This window comes from Amblyomma americanum, chromosome 1, assembly GCF_052857255.1.
Source record: "Amblyomma americanum isolate KBUSLIRL-KWMA chromosome 1, ASM5285725v1, whole genome shotgun sequence".
In the NCBI taxonomy this organism is placed as follows: domain Eukaryota; kingdom Metazoa; phylum Arthropoda; class Arachnida; order Ixodida; family Ixodidae; genus Amblyomma; species Amblyomma americanum.
Window position 1 is genome coordinate 527,002,165 of NC_135497.1, and position 17,113 is coordinate 527,019,277.

Here is a 17,113-nt window from a genome sequence, read left to right on the forward strand (position 1 = left end):
TGAAACGCCACCAAAAAGCAGCGAGCAGCCATAATTGCTGCAGTGACAAGGAGGATGTGCACCATCGATGCTGTTCCCCCATCCTGAGTAGGAAATAATAGCAGTTTTTTCTGGAAATACTCTGAAAGCACGAATTTTCTATCCATCGTTTACTTAGCTTGCACTGACACGACCCATTGTGTACTCGGTACCTTTGACAAACAAGGGGCCAGCCGATAGGCACACAAGACTGTAGAACCTTGCTAACTTGCAAAAAATCAATGCACAGAAAGAAAAAGCTGACAAAAAAATGAGGAATTCCTTATTTGCACTTTTTATACAATACTAAGAATGTGGCTAAGATATGGCATGAACATTGTTTTTTTCTGTTCACTTAGAAACTTTCCAGCCTGTGCTAGCATATTACTGTGATGTAAATAATGAAGCATGCCAGCACTGTACAATATGCTGTAACACTTATGAAATACTCCCCTTCAAGGCTACCGCATGCCTCTTACATGCGGTAAAGTTTAAATCTGCCAAACTAGCTAGTCTGCAAGATGAGACGCCAAGCCTCTGACATCTGGCGATGTGTACCTCCCATGTAATTATAGAGTGATTGGAGATGCTCCTTTTTGATGGCATTTCAGTTGCTGGGTGTGGAAGGACGAGATATGAAGGGCAACAACTAGACACCAACTTTTTAAGCAACATCACAATAAGCAATGTGCCTTAGCTTTCCTTCTGTCCAAAAAGGAGTTTCATTTTCTATGTTCTGTGTACACACAACTGCTTGCATGTGCACATTTTGGCTTGCTGGGAGGTGCTTTCCTCTGTTAAACTACAGTTTTAACTCTGGCCTCAGTCTTCTGCGCCTTCTTAATTTTTTGCTAGCGTTCACCTTAAGTCGCGTACAAACTCACGCAGATCTCCACTTTTCTACGTTTCCAGCTGTCAGATCTTCTCTGCCTTCGTCATGTCCACCACTGCATCCAATGCCTTCAAGTCTGCTGTGTATAATCATTTTAATTAATCTGCCTACACATGTATTTATGTTGCTCTCCTCTCTTCGATGCCAATTGGCCCTGAGAGTAAATAAGTGAAATGGTAGTCTAATCTAGGTCTGAGCAATCACGCATTATGTTGAGTTTATTTTACCACGTTGGCCAGTAGAGAGTGGAAGGAAAAAAAGCTGCTAAGTGGAGCTCGACATGCCTCTCGACCCCTACACTGGAAAGCAGCAGACACCAAGGCATACGTAATCACTAACGACAACAGAACATGACAAGTGTGATATAATTCAGTAACGTTCGTCGCATTTACCACAGTGCATACTCGCTGCTCAGTAATTTATTACCTCATTAGACATTCTTCAAAGAGAGTGTACAATTATGTGTTTTGTTTGAACATGGCACCACAGTACGATGACAATCATTAACCTTGTGCCAACACAACATAAAATAAACTTCTGCCCAGTAAATGCATTGCATACAGTGCCACCATGGCACCTGTTTAGAAAATAAGCTCAAAATATTAGTGACATTAAATTTGAGCAGACGGTAATTCCCCTACCCCCTCCCTAAAAAAATGAAAAAGGGTGCTCTTCCGACGGTACGTTTGTACGCTGTAATATTTGCGAGTCCAGCTACGTGTGAAATTCAGATATAGATAATTAACGCCAAAGCATTCGGTTGAATGCGAGGCGCCAGGGCGCGGGCAAACAGTAATCGTCTTCAGGTATCCACTGGTGCCACGCCCTGAGGGCCACTGCTCGGCGAATACCATTCATGGCCACGTTCACATCCAACAAGCTTGTCACAAACATCACACAGGTTATGATGCAGCAGCAGTTCATCATTGCTGTTGGCCAGTGCTGAATTTTTTGGCGTGGTAAACGGAACCATCCACCGAAACGCGCGTCGACTGTTACTCGCCAGATTCTTGCAGTCCCACGAGGGAGAGCAGCTTTTCCGTCGGCTTCAAGTCTCCTCTTTCGTGCAGGGCCACTGGCATTGTAACGCACATTCTGCTTGATCGTTTTACTACGCACCGATGCCGCACGGGACAGCGAGCTGTTGTATGTACACTCCAATGCAGCGTTCCGGCCACACACATACACACACACACATACTAAAGACACGCAACGCGCAGGACGCACGCAGCGAACACGGAAGAACAAAAACCCATTCCATAGCGCCTGTGCATTCAAATCCACACTGCGCTAACTGCGCACATGTTTCCGACTGCGGGCTCGGCTAGCGCTTCGACTTCGCCATGGCTAGCCATGGCCAAGCTGCGCTGCCGCTGGTGGTAATAACGTTCATGCAACAAAAAGAAAAAACAATATATCAAACGATTCAGGTTGTCAGCTAAAAAAGCTACCGTAAAATTAAATACATCTTATATGTTTTTGCCGTTGTGCGCCTTTGCGACATCAGCGACGTGAGCTTGAGCGCGAATACGCGAATGGCGCTATGAATTTCCCGTGTTTCTCCGTAAATTGCAAATGGCGCGGCTGCGCCGCTAACTTTTAGACATGCTTGCAGAGGTAGTCGGTGCTAGCAGTTGGAAGTTCAGTCGACTGGAATTGCTCAAGGAAAGTCAGCGGCACTGCATTTTTATTGTTTCTGTGCATTGCGAGTGACTTTGGCGGCAGCCACTCGGCAACGTCTCCGGTTTGGCGAACTTGTGAGAAGGTGAGCCTTTTGTTCTCAAATTTTGAAAGCGGTTTTTTGTTTGTATTGTAACCCTGCGTCTCGTCGCATGTTATGTTCACGATAACATCAGTACAACGTGCATGCGCTTTCTGTCTCTATTTAGAGTAATATTGGTCGATCAGCGTAAACTTTTGGATTCAATTAAGCACGAACTGTCCATGTTGGTACTGCGTGTCGAGTGTGTTTTGAGATGATTCTGAGCGGGAGATGGTGTTCTGATAATTTGTGTACTACCAGATATAGTCTAGACATTTGAAACCATTTATCACACTGAAACAAAGTTGGAAAACTGTTTTGTGTTCATGCATCTGCTGTCCTTAAACTTGGCTTTTCGGCAATCATTCGCATGGCTCCTTTGGATCTGGAAAATTGACTACTGTTGCCAGGGGTGCCTGGTAGCAGAGCTCCTGGGGACGCCCAGTGGGTCATTTGTTTGTCCAAGTGCCCAGTACCAAAGGTACCATTCCTGACATTTTTTCCCAGTCCGTTAACCTCATATTCCTTGCAAAGATTACAGTATGTAATCAGGTAGTAAAAAAATTGGTAACTTCTGCATATTTCAGAACAGTTCAGAGAAATGCACATGCAGCATCAGTATTCTCACGGTAGAATTTCTGAGACCTGGATTCATTTCTTCTAGGACTGTGGCAAGCAGTAGGTCAACTGTACATAAATTTATTTTCCTCTGGTGCAAAGTAAAGAGTGCAAACGTCATAAGACAAGTCTCTAGTCTGTTTCATTCTCACTGCATTTGGCCAAAGCATAATATGAAATGCTGTGTTTTATGCCCTAGTTTCCTTTACTTTGAGCAGTAGATATTGACAGTGAATAGCAAGGCAACTCCACTCGCTGACGGTTTTGCCTTCGGCAGCAAAACGGAATACCTTATTCCATGTGTTATCTCGACAGACTGAAAACTGCGATGGACAGCTGCTTCCACAGCTGCTATCACCTCCCAAGTGCATGCGCTCGTAAGACACATAATAACTCTGGATTTCCATTAACATAGCCTTGCTCATTGCAGTTGCCGATAAACACCTCATAAGTGGTACTATTATGCACTCTTTTCTTTGGCACTATGTATGAGCTTCTGTTTTCGCGCTTTCTAGAAATAATGCATGCAGTTTTGAACTGCGAAAAGAGAATTTACGTTTAACTAGATTGTCATGTCAGTATGTTACAGCCAAATTGTACTGTCACGATCACAATATTGCGGGACGTGGGAGAGCGTGGCAAAACTGCGTTCTGCGCCTTCTAACGGCGCCCGTCCGCTCCAGTTACCCTCGCAGGCTTCTCTGTACCCTTACTCCTACCTTGCGCTCAGCAGACGCAGATCGAAACCGGCGCCAGGTGACGCTTTGATATCTAGCGATAGCATGTGCCCCAGCCGCTGTGATGAGTGAAGCAGATTGCGCGCCGTGTTTCGCGGCTTTTTTCACGCTGCAAATAAATCTCGTGTTTCCTTTCCATACATGTTTTGTGTTACTACATTTATCCTAGGTGGCTTGGCATTCGAACGTTCATCGTGACGAACTGCAGTTGCTCATGTGAACATTCTAATATTTGTTCTCCGTTCGTTCTGCTTGCATATGGTGAAACCTGAGGAGAACGCTTGTGAAGAGCACAGGAATAAAAACAAAGCATAATTGGACGCCCCTTCACCCAGATGTGTTTCGCCGCGAAACACGGCGCGCAATCTGCTTCACTCATCACTGCGGCTGGGGCACATGCTATCGCTAGATATCAAAGCGTCACCTGGCGCCGGTTTCGATCTGCGTCTGCTGAGCGCAAGGTAGGAGTAAGGGTACAGAGAAGTCTGCGAGGGTAACTGGAGCAGACGGGCGCCGTTAGAAGGCGCAGAACGCAGTTTTGCCACGCTCCCCACGTCCCGCAATATTGTGATCGTGACACTACATTGATGTCAGTGCTGGTGGTTTCTTTTCATTATTTTAGGAGAATGTTATAATTTTACCTATAGCAAATATTAGCCCTCACTAATTAGCTGATTTTGTCATGTCCAGTATTCTGATATGCTAAGCCACCAAAGCATGATTCAGAATGTTGTCAGAACTAAAGGCACCGAGTCTTTCGTGTCAGTAAAAAATGTGCTTTATACCCCTGTCACATGGCATTCCTCGAAGGCCTTTCCAGCAAAGGCACCATTTTTCACCAAAGGAGCAAAAGCTTAAAGGAGCAGCGATGCAGCTACACGGTGCAGCCCAAAGGTGAAAGTCGTTCAGGCTTAGCACCCGCTGCTATACTCGAGGTGGCTGAAGTGAGTGTTCTAAAATTAAAGTGGTGTATTCTGTTCATTCGTTGAGCTTTGACAATTTTTTATTCTGATTGCTTCCTTAAAAGTACTGCAACAGCTACTCTCATCAGCAGGAGCAGGTTTTGTACGTGTATTGCCTTGGCCTCCATGGGCGCTCGGTGTTGCCGCAACACTTTCACTGTCTTGAAATTTGAACATAAAACATAAACACCCGTACAAAAACCAAAGCCAGACACACCTTTCGTATTTGAAAAAAATGTTTTCAAACATTATTAGCTTATGTATTTTTTTATTGCTTTTACTTTTTGACTTTGGATGGTACTGCGATCACAGCTTCTCGAATGCCGCGTCTTCGGGCTCCGAAGGTCTCGGTTGAGCGCCTTCGCCTCCAAGGCCCTTAGCGACAAAGGCGCAACATTTGTACCGGGTAGCTGCACTCCTTACGCCTTTGGATATGATTCTCAAAGGCCTTTGCGGTGCCCGTGTGACAGGGGTATTAGTGTGGTATGGCTGCTTGAACACCTGTCCCTGGTATCTCACAAACTGAATAAGGAAGGGAAAAGCCTCAGGGTGCTTGCCGACGTTTCGACAAGAGGACTTGTCTTTGTCTGGCAAAGTGTTCATCATTGGTGGGGTTTAAATAAGGTTTTCACTTCGAGGCGAAAGGCCTGTTGTGTGGGACGAGGGTGCGATATGGGAAGGGCGTTACGATGGGGAGCATGAACCTTGACCAGGCATGATAGCTGCTAAATAAGATTAACCGGTTGACCTGCAAAACTGTGAAAACAAAAAAGCCCAATTCAGTAGAAACGAATCTCGGGGTATGGAGTGTGGATAGTGGGCTTGAATGGCTTTATGTCCAGCCACAACAGGTGGCTTGGTATGGCTGGCTGCCTTTTCCTGAAAAACTAGGATAAAGGAATTAAGGAGCACGGCAAAATAAAATACCAGGGGGGGTGGGGGGGCAAAATAATTTGAAGTAAAAAGAGAAAATGAGGGCAGGTTCGGAGAAAAGGCAAAAAGAAGGGGGAGGGGGAGGAGTATGGCAGCCAAGGTTCCGAGAAGTGATGTCAGGAGGTGCAGGGCGTAAGGTTAAAGTATAATGATAAATTAAAGAAAGCAGGAAAGGAGGGGGAAAATGTGGGTTGGGAAACCTCTGACCATGTGCAAGACCTTTTCAAATAATTATGCCAATTCCGGAATGTACAGAGCTGGCCACATTTAGTGCAAACATGTGAGCGCATGGCCGCACTCTTTAGAGGTCCACTGTGTGCGGCGCAGCCACTCATTGCTGCAAAATGGCGCAAGAGGAGATGCACCTGGATGTGGTGCTTCGTGTCATGTTACACTTCGATGTGTGGCAATGTCAGACACAGTGGCCCAAAGAGCACAGCCATGTGCTCGCGTGTTCGCACTAAGAGTGGACAACCCTGTACTTGATTCTAAGTTTCCTCTGTATATGTTGACCCCAGACGAATACAAGTTGTCTTGTCGAAACGGCAAGCACCCTGAGATTTTTCCTTCCCTTGTTCACTTTTTGAGTGTCAAGAAACCATCTGCCTACTCTCTCTGTACCATGCACTCCACATCTTGTACGGTCATCTTTGTATCTATACACCAGTGATAAATCATGAAGAAAATCAAGGGATTTGTATTTGTATTGCTTAACACTTACTTTAAAGCTTTATCATGAGGGTATAGTTGAAAATGTGCTACGGGGGCTTGGTTGTGTGTCGTGACTGGTTTCTCTTTATCAGGGCTACTTGACAGCCACCATGAAACGCAGGCTTTTGAAAAGTCGTTCCTCATATAAAAGAGCGTTTCCACTGTTACAATGGAAATGTTATTTGCTAAAAACTTAAATCATAATCATTGCAGTTCAGGGATTGATAATTTTCAAATAACTAACCTGAAGTTCAAAACCTGCAGAAGAAACTACGTAACTTTTTTCCTGCCTTAAAACCCAGTACTTATTTGCCAGTTTCAGCAAGCAGAGGTCTGTTTCATGGCACATACTTTCCGCTACCTTGCATGAAAATTGTGCAGTACAGGCCCACCATAAAACTAGGGGCATAGTATACAGCTTGTATGCAACTACTTTGGCGTTAGACCATGCATAGCATGGTCTTAAAGATATTCTTTTCATTTGCAACTGGTTCATAAAAGGCCTATTCTGGCAAAAGGCATTTAGCAAAATTATCTTCCTCTGAATGCTTCTAAGGATAACTTCAGTTCATTCAGGAAAATATATATTGACAATATCTCTTAAAGGCATGATTGTCCATATTAGCTCTTGTTACCTCACAGTATTTAGTTTTGTGCCTCCAGCATCACTGACTTGCATCATATGTTAAATAGAGTAGTAAAAAGCTCGCTGTTAGTTTAAACCACAACTCATGATGGGGCTGTGCACTTTTTGTTGTGTTACATGAAATAAACTTATGTATGAAACAATTTCTTTCAGCTGCACCTCACATGATTCAAATTCCATCAGAAGAAAGGCTGCAACACAACATTGCTCACTCTCTGTTGCTTTCCCAGCACATAACATGCCATAACAGCACATAGCAGGTAAGATGTGAACAAAAACAGTGCATGTATATGTTCCACACATGCATTTTGTGTACTACCAACACTATGATATGATTAACTATGTCATGTAAGAGAGAGCACACAAATCATTTTTTTGTATATATTGCAGCATGGTTATTTCAAGTTTTAAACTGGCCATTGAAACGACCCATTGTATCACCGCTGGTTACCCGATGGCACTGGGGATCGAACTCCACACCTACCGCTTGCGAGGCAGATGCTCGGACCACTAGGCCACTCCTGCGGTCCCCCCACTGATGTTGCTTACACCAGGCGCTGTTAAAGCCCCGGTATGTATGTTAAATGCATTTTAGAAAACCATTCACTTCCAAAGTACCATTTCATCTTTATAGCAAAACCACAGTTCGCCTAGCTAGACAAACCTGCTGCATACAAGCCAGCAGAAGGGTTGCACATACATGCTTCATTAGGAAAACATAAAAATCAAGCAGAGCCTGCCCTTCATGGTGCATTATACCCTGATTTTGAGCAATGATCAAGATAGGCAGATGGTCATTTCATTGAACACTTGCATGATACATTCGTAGAATCGAAAAGACAAGTACTATTGCAAAATCTTCAAACAGTGTTTATTCTCAGAGAAAACATATCATGAAAAAAGTGTTGGATTAGTTATGGTGCACCTTGTATGGGGAAAGGGGCTCCCACTTTGTGAAAGGCTTAATTTTGGAATAACGACAGCGTTTAAACTAGTTGGGTTACCATGTTTAGATAGTGGATGTGCTCAAAAAGACACTGGAAGTAAGCGCACTGTGTGGAAACCTCTTTCTGTATCCTTGTCTTTTTGAGTGCTTTCACGATCTAAACTTAATTTTGCAAGAGAGCAAGAAAAACAAATATTTAAATTCTGATAATTAAGGATAAAAGATCATGTTTCATTGTGTTGCTTAAAGTGTACATTGTATCGCTATTGCTGTATTGCAGCACTTCTGTCGTGGCCTTGCATTGCAGCCTCTTGACTTTTGTTTATATAATAGGCAGTCCTTTTTTTCATTCGATTGCAACACTTTAGAAGTTACTACAGAGTTGCGTGGTAGCGAACTCTCAGATTAACGGTTTGCATTATTACGCCCACATAACTTGCTAAGTGTTTCACTGCAGTCTTGTTACTAGAACAGCCTCTTGAAAGTATTCAGCCTGGTGGTCATTGAGGGTTACTGTTCACATATCAAAATGCCGGATCAGCTGTATACTCATTACAGCTACCAGAACTATGGTACATTTCATGACATGCTGGCTGAAGAGTGCTGGAGCACCAGACTGGGGATTTGGATGAAACAATTTTCAAATGTGTGCTCGGTATCACGCTGTTTTGTTCCAGTTGTGGAGAGGTTTTCTTTTCATATTTGTTCTGTCAAACATTTAAATTTTGGGCAATATGTTGTTGCCTTTATCTTGTGTTCTCTTTGTTGTTGAGGTTTAGTATTTTTGGCACAAGCACTCCACTCTATTACTTTTCAGTATAATTTAAAATTTGTAGGGCACGTCATGAAGAATAATACTTCTACTTGAATAATCTGCATGTGTTTATGTTCTCATTGTTGATATAAAAACTTAGTTGAGACAGCTTGTATTTTAGCTCTGGCTAGAATTTTTAGGAGAGCCTCAGTAACATAATCACATGACCAACACAAACTTGGTATTATTGTTTGTGCAATGAAAAACAGTTTTAAAATAGTTATTTACAGCTGTCAGTGTATGAATGGCCTAAAATGTTTTGTGCTCTATGTAGCTCTTCTCTGAGGCAGGATTAATTCATCTGCACCTGCAGCCTGATACCGCCAAGATACCAATTCTTGGGTGAACTTATGATTTTTTTTCACTGAGCAAACTTGCATCATCTTGAAGCATGGAACTTGAGCTGATTCTTAACAGCTCTAGTGTAGCGAATTTCATTATCCTCATTGCTTAGTTTACATTCACCTCAGGACAATGGCCTTTTCCAGTTTAATTATCTGTGTCTTGCACCAGCTACATGCCACACTATCAAAAATCACCTAATCGTATCTAGTGAGCTTATAATCAGCTATCTCCTGCTATATTTTCCTTAGGGTGAAATTCATTTTGTTGCGATACAATGCACAAGCTGTTTCGTGGCGTGGTGCTCAACTTATCTGGAATGAAATGCTTCGGAAATGGGTCTCTGATTTCACCTTGAGTAGACGAAATTAACTTGTGCTAAGGCACTCTTTGGCCACAGATGCCCTTGTGCCATTAAAATCCATCAAATTCATTATGTTGCCCTAAGATACCATTGGTGATTCATTCTCTGCATTGTATGCCCTGGCCAGATCCATTTTCTTCTTTTAATTTCTGCCAGAATATTAACAACTTCCTTGTTCATCCCTGTTATGGTTTCACTCGGTCAGTTGTTCTATTAATAATTATAATCACTTTATTGAAAACATATTTTGGGCTAAATGGCATCAAGTTTGCCACTCTGCATAATGATATATATGTTTGGTCTTGTATGTCTTTACTTGTGTGGTAATGTTTATTTTGTGCTCACTGTCTAAACAACCTTATTTGCCTATGATATCCTAAGCCCTTCTATACCTATTTTCCTTCCCCCTGGCTCTTTTTCTTTTCAGTCATTCCTCCTCTTTCCTTTACACCGGCCATTGGTCACAAGGCTGCTGTGGGAACGACAGTCAGCACTGGGCCCTTTTTTGTTCATGGAACCTGCACTGCTACTATTAGCACATAGTATGTTATCAGTATTTTTGTGATACTGCATTTATTGTTATTTATGAAGTAGTTGGCTAAGGCAATGGTAGCAGTGTTGGATATTGCAATATATTAAGCATATATCTCACTTGCAATATATCAGTGTGTTCACTATTACACTACCCTCTATTTCTTTCAGTTCAGTTATTTGGCTATAGATATATTGTGCTGCTTTCCTAGTTTAGTCCAATCAAACTAAAACTTTGCTCTTTGTGTCACAGGTAGAATCTACAATGATTGCTGCTCTGTGTCTTGTAAGCAGGAAGCAGTGTTCAATGGAGCCATGAACTTTCCTTGGAATTGAAAAGCCTTTGCCATATTATGCGCTGAACCACGAGTGTGAAGAGGAAAATGTCAAGCCTTGGATTTCTGCAGAGGTGAGCCATTGCGGTGAATCCACCAGCGCGAAAGACAGGGATGAGAAAGGAGACAAGACAGGTGCTGACTCGCGACTATAGTTTATTGGCGTGAACAGGGAATATATAAAAAGCCAAGCAATACCATAAACCATGTAGTTACAGACAAGCATACAGGACAACATGAGTCAAAAATCGCCCTCAACATTTCCTTGATCGAGGTAGTCCAACTCATTGTGTGTTAACACGATAGACAAAACACACATTCTTCACGGAGTCATAAGATGTGTCTAGCCTCGATAATCTCCCATTTAATCTCTCTGAATTTACTGCCAAAATGCGTGTTGCCAAAAGGAAAGGGTAGCAGACTTCACATCCCGTGCAGTGTACAGCAGAGTTACCCCAACCACCTAGCCAAGCCCCTACCCTCTTGTGTTCCTGTAGTCTTACATTCATACACCTTCCAGTTGCACCTACGTAAACCAGACTACAAGATAATAATATTTGATACCACATTCATTTTACAAGGTACATATACATTTCACTCTACACGTGTACTTTTCTCGAGCCACATTCACAGAATTATTCTTAAAATTTTACATGCTTTAGACAACGTATTAGGGGCCGAGAAAACCTTTTACATCATACCTTCTGGCCACATTTTTCAAATTTTGCGACAATTTATGTACATACGGTAACACAACTGGTCTTTTGGCATCTCGCTGGCTGGCCCCAGCCAGATTGTGCCGGTCGCCGCAAAACTGTCTCAGCTTCTTTAACAATTTATCATAAGCTCTTGCAGTAACAAGGTTTGGAAATCCTGCGTTCGTTAACCTTAAAATCTGCTCTTGGAAACTAGTCGTCATGCTGTGAAAGCATAATTTCATCAATTCTGAGCCCGCGCTAGAAAGTGCAATGCTATCTTTCACTAGCTTGGAATGGTCGACATGTAGCCAGGTAGCAGCTTAACACTCGCCAGCACACATGAAGTGTGCTGAACATCAAGGTAAGGTCCAGAAACCACAGCTCTTTTTCTTGGGACATTTGCTCCAAGGTAAACCTGAGATAAAGGCCTTGCTCCTTAAACAACTTGAGAAGATGTACAGGTCCCGAACTATCACAACCTTTATAAAAGACCAGAAAATCATCGACATAGCAAAAGATTTTTCCCCCAGCCCATGCACATTCTAGACAATTATTCTATCCCCCCTACTCGAAAATATTGCTTAGCACAAGGTCAACCTTTGAACCACTGCATATTCGAGACTTTAGAACACATACCGCACTGCACTACTCTACAAACATGCTCTTCAAATAAATGCTATTCAATAACATGCTCTTCAGATAAATTTCAGAAAAGGATTCATGCAAAATTATCTCTGGTTATTTGCAAAAGCATCTGTCTACTTCGCATCTTGAAGATCCATTTCTTGTACTCAATTCGCAGTGTGGTTGAGTATCTTAAGAATGACAATCCAACGGATTGTCTTGTGATTCGTGTCGATGTAGAACTATTTTATTCTATCCCGTATGAAGATCTTGTGAAAAGCTTATGAATGTGTATATCGGAGCACAACGATGAGCTCGTGTTTAGGAATGGGTGTGTAACATAAGTCTTTTTTGGCACTTGCCTCCTTTTATTTGAAGTGAAGAGCATGTTTGTGGAGTATGGCAGTGCGGCATATGTTCAAAAGTCTGCTAAATGTATCGATTCGAAGGTTGCCCCTGTGCTAAGCAATATTCTCTTAAGCAGGGTGGAAGGAATGATTGCCAAGAAATTGCATGGGCTGGGGGAAATCTTTCGCTACGTCTATGATTTTCTGGTATTTTACAAAGGTTGTGATAGTGTGGGACCTGTACATATTCTGAACTTGTTTAAGGAGCAAGGCCTTTGTCTTAAGTTTACCTTGGAGAAAATGTCCCAACAAGAAGAGCTGCGGTTTCTGAACCTTACCTTGATGTTCTGCACACGCCATGTGTGCTAGCGATATTCACCCAGGAGTGTTAAGCAGCTACTTGACTGTTGGTCGAACGATTCTAAGCTAGTGAAAGATAGCATTGCGTCGTCAAGTCAAGGCTCGGTATTGGTGAAGCCATGCTTTTACAGCGTGACAACTGGTTTCCAAGAGAAGATTTTAAGGCTAATGAAAGCATGATTTCCCAACCATGCTATTGCAGAAGCGTGCGATAAATTGTTAAAGCTGAGCATATAAGATTGGGCAAGTTGGTCTGACATGCTAAAGATAAGAATGGCGCAGCATCAAGTAACGAGGACAACAGGAGAGCACACCCACGCACAAGTGCCATCCTTGGAGCGGATGCAGAATCTAAGCGTGTACTTGCCATTCAGCGTTGGCAGCCAAGGATCGGGCTCGTTCAATCTTTTGCGTTCAAATCCGTGTTTCCTCGTTTTCTTGACTGTCAACGCTGAATGTCAAGCACGCGCTCTTGGATTTTGTATCTGCTCCAGGGTTGGCACTTGTGTGTGGGTGTGCTGTCCTGCTTTCCTCGTTACTTGATGCTGTGCCATTCTTCCCTTTAGCATGTTAAAAGCTGAAACCCCTTCGCAGGGACTGGCATGATCAGGCTGGGGCCAGCCAGTGAGATGCCAAAAGACTTACTGTGTTGTTGCAGATTGTTGCAAAATTTGAAAACTGTGGCCAGAAGGTATGACGTAAAAATGGTGTGTTCGGCCCCTAATAAGTTGTCTACAATCTGTAAAATTGTTAATAATTTTGTGAATTTCGTTAAGGAAAAGCACATGTGTCGAGTGAAACGTGGCAACATATATGTGCCTTGCAACCATTGCATGCATTGCATACCATTATCATGTGGTTGTGTTTATGTTGGTGAAACTGGAATGTGTATCAATGTAAGACTACAGGAGCATGAGAGGTATTTAGATATTGGTAGGGGTTGTAACTTATCTGCATATTACAAGGGATGTGAAGGCTGCTAGCCATTCCTTTCGGCAACACGCATTTTGGCACTGCGTTCACAGCAGATTAACCAGGAAATTATCGAGGCTAGACACATCTTATGACTCAGTGACGAATGTGTGAGTGTGCTGCCCATAGCGTTAACATGCAGCGGGTTGGACTGTCTAGATGAGAGGAATGTTAAGGGCAATCTTTTACTTATGTTGTGATGTAGCTTATGTGTAATTGTGTAGTTTGTGGCGTGTGGCTTTTCTGTATATACTCTGTTCACTTCAATAAACTTCAGTTGCGAGTCAGTGCCTGTTTTGTTTCTTTTCTCGTCCCTGTCTCGTGCTGATAGATTCAAGTACTTGTAGAGTAGATTCACTTAATTGTGTACTTGCAGAGGCTTGTGAAAAAACGAGAGGAATTTTCTTTCCTTTATGCGGAATGGAAGGTTGAAATTTTTGTACTTAAATGTTTGCAGCATTAAATTCTATTCGGAAAGGTAAAACCCACTTTATTGTACATTTTGTGTGCAATGGTGCCGGTGGCTGCATGCAACTGAAAACATTCGTCCAGGTTATCTAGCTAGCGTCCTTCTTCCTTGTGCCACATTTTCTGAAATAATATTTTGTCAGATTTATTTCAATCAGAATTTCTAAGAACATATTGGTGATCACATAATTTGATGATCACATATGACATAATTCAAAGCGTGATCATTGGTATTTTTTAGTCTGGGGCAGTACAATGAGAAGTACATAGTATATAGTAAAATTAAATATGACCAGTCTAACATAAACAAAACTACTTTTTTTTAAAGGAAAATTTTGCTACCGAAGTGCTGGAGTGACATGGCATTATGAAGACGTGGACAGTGTGCTGTATTCATGATGGCACGAGAACTTGCGTACAGTGCTTCAGGTAACTGGTGAGTACCTTGGTGCTGTGCTTCTGCTAATGTAGCCAAATTATGTTTTTAATCTAAGAGCGTATCTGAAAACTTAAGCAAAAATTGAGTAGTATTTAGATATTCTTGCACCAGATACCACTGTGAGAATTAGTTATTAATGATGTGTCTCACATGTACCCTTGTTTGCTGAATATAGTAAGCATGGCTTTCGAGCTGAGTGCCTCTGACGTATGAAAAAAAAATGGCCACTGGGCTGCTCCACACTGGGCTGCTCCACAACGCGTGGAGCAGCCCAGTGTAGCACATTCAGGCTTCATGGAGTGGAGAATGAAGGCAGTAAATAATTTAAGAGTAGAAAACACAGCACAAACCACAGGACCAGGAAACTGACAGGACACACCGACCCTGATGACACTCTTTGCATGAAGGGTGTTATAAAGTTGCCTTTCATGTAGAGCAAGATGGAGGTCGCACAGGACGGGTGTTAAATATGAGTTGATGCAGACACCTGTCATTACGTAGTACTCACTGTAGAACTCGAGCAAGAAGCAAAGGTAACAGCTGAGCATGGCCACTCTTGTGCTTTCCTCCGCAAGCAATCTAGAATTGCACTTAGAAATCTTTTATGCTTTCTCTTGACATATACATCATTGCTGCATGCGGCGAGGAAAAGTACATACCCTTGATGTCAAGTGACAGTGAACTCACAGGGCTGGTAACAGCTCACTGAGGTGTTGTGGTATATCTACAGGGCACCTCATGAGAACAAAGAGCCCTTGAAGGAATTCTCTCAAAGTTTGTTGCCACATGGACCTCTTCGTAATCAATGACTCTAAAAGGCAAGCCTTCCTTTAGTGTCACAAAAAAAGGCATAGGACATGGGTCTTTTTGCTTCTCCATTAGTGCCAAAATGTTTGCTAGCGAGATCTTTCGCAGATATATAATTATTTCACAAAATGTCAAGAAGGAGACTGAAGCTGCACCAAGCAGTACCAGTAAAAAACTTATCACAGCTGTTCAAAAAGCAGAAAGACTCATGCCTTCATCCTTATTTTGCATCAGACACATGAGGACACTTCGTCTTTCTGGGTCATCATTTTAAAAAGGTTCACATGGCAACGGCCTTTGGTTAAATTTCTGCCAAGAGCCCTTTTTTTTGAAACTTGAGCATCCGTTCCTTGTGAGGCACACTGCAGAGATATTGGAATGCCATAATAAAAAGCGTCATAATCTGCCGCAAAGGGCATGGCCGGGGACTTTCACTTCGTCTTGTCTTGCCTATAACAAATTGGATGGACGATAAATTCGGCAAGCGTCTCCCACCTTTTTCAGATGTTACCAATGTTCCTTGCTCGCTAAGTTGTGCATTTAGTACTATGTACAGAAAGGCACCTGCATTGAATTGCATCTGGCCCCCATCCTGAGCTACTTTCTATTTGCACAAAATGATAAGCAACTGTAAAGACTTTCATGCGCACAGTGCCGTCCGGGAAAGCGCATTTTTTCTGCTTCTTTCTGGACCTGTGGTTTTTACTGTTTACTGTTATGAGAAATGAATTTTGGGCAATAAATTATAACGGGTTGGTTCTCGGTGAATGGCTTTTGAAAGCTTCTACGAAAGCCGATTGTTCAATAGCGGATGGTTGAAATGTATTTGTGAAATTTATATTTGGTATTGTGTGACCACTAAATGAGGATTTTTTTATGCTTTTCAGATGGATCCGACAGCAATGTGCAGATGTACAATGTGTGTAGTTTGCCATGAAAATAAAACGTATGTACTTGTACTCACCCAAACACTTACCACTCTTTCATTCTAAGCTGCATTCTTTGTACGTATGCACTACATAATATGCGTAAAGGAAAGCCTTGTACATAATACTCATTTCTTCGGCACCTGGACGGCTATATCTCAGTGAACATTGCGGGCAGAAGCTATACGAAGACGCATGTTCATGTACTACAGAAAGTACATAATTACAATACAGATAATTTCCGCTCTAGATGAAATGACTTCCGAGTAAACGGAGGACATATGCATACACATTGCGGAAACTTCAATAAGAACAAAACATAAGCATTCGTTGTGAAAAAGCGATTTCGGTCTCGTGCATAGCATGGCGTAACTTTCCGTTACAAAGAATGTGACAGTCGTCATACGGAGTCTCTGTTTCTGACATTTAGTCCGTACCTCATGTTGCGGAAAACCCTCCGGCAACGCATTACCAGCGGGTTTCTCTGTACTGCGGAGCATTTTTTTTTACAGTGTATATATTCACAATATTTGCGAAAATATAAAAAGTGAAAGAGTTTAGTGCCGCTCGCGTACCAGTGTCAGAAACTATTTGAATAGAATCGCGGGCGAGTGACCACTGCGCATATTATTTGCAACATATAACGCGCACGTCGCCCTGTCGCTATAATTGTAATGGATCGCGCTCGCGGCGCACTGCACAAGCAGCCGGCGTGGAGCCCCCGACCCCGGCCGCATCTGTTTTCCAAATACAGGGACTTACGTTTGTATGTGCTGGATTTTAAAAACAAATTCGTGTGTCCAAAGTACTGGTCCAATACTGTTCGATATTTTAAACTAATTTACCTATCTAGCTTCCACT

At 42.5% G+C, this 17,113-nt stretch overlaps 1 long non-coding RNA gene across 1 annotated transcript; it reads left to right on the forward strand.

Moving 5' to 3' along the window:
- Window positions 1-2,543: 2,543 nt before the first annotated feature.
- LOC144107414 (uncharacterized) lies at window positions 2,544-16,290 on the forward strand. The gene is made up of 7 exons (XR_013309274.1): window positions 2,544-2,675; window positions 3,083-3,153; window positions 7,433-7,539; window positions 7,670-7,850; window positions 10,173-10,287; window positions 14,409-14,516; window positions 16,214-16,290. It is a non-coding gene; the product is annotated as an uncharacterized LOC144107414 (long non-coding RNA).
- Window positions 16,291-17,113: the final 823 nt, after the last annotated feature.